Raw genomic sequence first — 3350 nt, 5'->3', positions numbered from 1 at the left:
AAGTGTGACCATACTCTGAATTTATGCCTGGAGAGCAATTGGGGGTTTGGTGCCTTGCTAAAGGGTCTCACCTCAGTCGTGGTATTGAGGGTGAAAGAGAGTGCTGTACATTCATTCCCCCCACCTACAATTCCTGCCGGTAACGAGACTTGAACCCACGACCTTTGGGTTACAAGGCAGACTCACTAAACCTTAGGCCACAACTGCCCTTTTTTGCCAAATTTTCTCAAGGAAAAAAAAATCTCTCAACTAATGCTGTAAAATATACATGAGAGTCATTTGGTACTACATTACTATAATATTGAAGGTTAAAACTGACTGATTTGTAAGCTATAGCCTACAACTGTTAAAATTACACAAAGTTTTTAAAATAATAAAGTTACAATTACATAATATTTCTACTTCAATTCGTTTTTTTATATAAAAATTTAAATGGTGGCTGTGATAAACAATTGATGGATTTATTCAAACATAAATTAAACATAAGAACAGTAAAAATTATAATGAATATCTTATATGGTGCATATATTTAGCAAAATACCCCTCTCTACAGTTTATTTTTCTGACTGACTAATGAGTTTATGGTCACCGAATATGTTTGTTTCTGAGGTAAATGCGACGTTACGTGACATTGTTTACAAGCCATTATATTGACGTCTTTGCGCGGCTGAAACACTGATTGAGCGATTACATGAGGCAGGATACAGATTGTAAAGTTGTACTCTTTCTTTTAACTTACCTTCGGATGTTTAGCCATGTTTATTTTGTGCTAAAACTGGTATTAATGTGGAGGAGATGATCAGTTCACGTGCGCTGTGCGCTGCGCGCTGCGGCGTCTGTTGAACTGAGGCGCTACAGCGATCTGTCACTCCACATTAAACAGCGCCAAAATGGCATTTATTGTCTGAATACTGCAATACAATGGACAGAATTTGAAATCTAAGACTTTGTTTCATATTAAAAGCACCAAAGCACAATGCTTACTGCGATTTATTGGATGGGAAGTGCCCTTCAACTTTCCGTCCATTAACTGAAAACAGGCTACACTAATCGATTCTTGGGATTTAAGAATCGATATCGTTCCATAAAAAAAAGAATCGATTAATATCGAGATATCGATATTTTTTACCCAGCCCTAATGTCAACACATACAAAAGAAATAGGTTACAAATTGTCACATTAACGCAGACAAACTGTACATGTTGACACGGTCAAATTTTGCGAGTTCCGTTTAAAGAGTTTTGGCCCTGTCTGCCTTCCATAGTCGGACAGCGTATTATTCACAAAAGAAAGGTCATATGGGTTTAGAATGACACGAGGGTGAGGAAATTACAGAAACTATATCTTTAAATGCGCTCGCTGCCTCGCTCTCTGAGTGCTCTGCATTTGGATTATTTAGCAAATGCATTTTTGATGACCTTCCCTCATTTTCAAAGAAACGCTGTGGTTTAATGACACTGAAAGCTGCCAGTGAGAACTCTGGAGGTTAACGATAGCTAAACAGAACAAGGTATAATTTCTGTCAGGGCTTTACTGCTGGAGCCGCAGGCAGCAGTAAAACCTCGCCATAACGTGCAGTTACTCTTAACATTAGGACAGCTTTTATTGTGTTCGAACTTATGATCAGCTGCGTACAACCCTTAAGGGTGCACTGTATACACAGTTATCATGCATAATGCATTCAGACTGGAAAATATTAAAGATACAGGTATGTGGAAATTAACTTTAATAGAATTAGCTGCTAATGGCTCAATGGCACCAACATTGCTATTTGATCCAGAGTCTTTATTTTATACAGGAGATGGTTGGCAGTATATATTCTCTTTTGAATAGTCATTTCACTCATTGAATGCATTTTTCTTCATTGATTGTTTAAGGGTTTTTTGGCTTGCAATTTAAACTGAACTTGGGGATTTATATATATATATATATCTGGACTCCTGTAGTCTGAGCTGAAGCCTCACATCATAATCAACGTTTTACACTTTAATTTCTGATCCAAAATACAATTACTGACATATTTTCAGCTGCACACGTCCAGATCCTTCATCGACTCTGACTGTCCATCAGCATATTTCTGTATTTAATTATGAACAGTTTTTAAATGATCAAATCGGAAAAAAGACCACATTTCAGAATCAGAATCAAATTGCTAAGTTGTTCTGAGTGGTTAACAGGGCATTACCATGTGGTTGCTAAGGCATTCTGGGTGGTTGCCAGGTTGCCAGTTCTAAGTGGTTTTCTGATTAGTTGCCAGGGCATTGTAATGTGGTTGCTAAGGTGTTCTAAGTGATTGCCAGGGCTTTGCTATGTGGTTACTAAGGCATTCTGAGTGGTTGCCAGGGTGTTGCTATGCAGCTGTGCTAAGGTGTTCTCCATGGTTGCTAGAGTGCTGCTATGTGGTTACTAAATCATTCTGAGTGGTTGCCAAAGCATTGTGATGCAGTTACTAAGGTGTTCTGAGTGGTTTCCTGGGCATTGCTATCCAGTTACTAAAGCATTCAGAGTGGTTGCCAGGGTGTTGCTACGCAGTTGTGCTAAAGTGTTTTATGTAGTTGCCAGGGCATTGCTATTTGTTTACTAAGGCATTCTGGGTGGTTACCAAAGCATTGTAATTCAGTTGCTAAGGTGTTCTGAGAGGTTGTCAGAGTGTTGCTATGTGGCTACTAAGGAATTCTGAGTGGATACCAGGGAGTTGCTATGAGGTTGCTAGGGTACTCTGAGTAATTTCTAAATGCATATTTATTAGTCAAAAGAGTCCATATATTTTCACTTGTTTTTTTTTTTTAATTTGTCAGGAAAAACAAGTCTGATTGGTTAAAAAAAGCAAAAGCACACCTCTCCTCAACAACAACAAAGAGATATCATTCATGTTCATAGCAACAAACATTTCAGGATAAGCCAGATGCCTAAAAACAATACTTAGGCCTAGAGGCTTGTTCAAATCCCAAAGTATGCGATTAGCAACAGTGATACTTGATCACAAAATAATAAGAATGACCTTCTTCCAAGCTTACAGCCTCTACAGATAAAATGAGCCTTCTTGAGTTACTATCACAGATTACTCTATTTATCTTGCTTTAAAGTAACTTCAGTTATTACTCAGTTATTACGACCTGTAATTGTCTGTGGTCATATCAGGTGCACCACTGATGGCTAACATCATCTTGAGTGTGCTAATGTTTCAAACAATGACTAAAATCCTAGAGAGTCCTGCTGGAAACACTGTTGACATGAGCCATAAAATCGCAAGCACAAAATGTGCTTTACGCATGACGCATCATGCCGGCTTCGGTCTGTCTCGGCATGGCAGAAGGGATGAAGACGGGCCCGACGTACTTAGCAGGCTC

The sequence above is a fragment of the Sinocyclocheilus grahami genome, unplaced genomic scaffold, assembly GCF_001515645.1.
Source record: "Sinocyclocheilus grahami isolate Dianchi unplaced genomic scaffold, SAMN03320097.WGS_v1.1 scaffold150.1, whole genome shotgun sequence".
In the NCBI taxonomy this organism is placed as follows: Eukaryota; Metazoa; Chordata; class Actinopteri; order Cypriniformes; family Cyprinidae; genus Sinocyclocheilus; species Sinocyclocheilus grahami.
Note: the sequence above shows the minus strand (reverse complement) of the source record.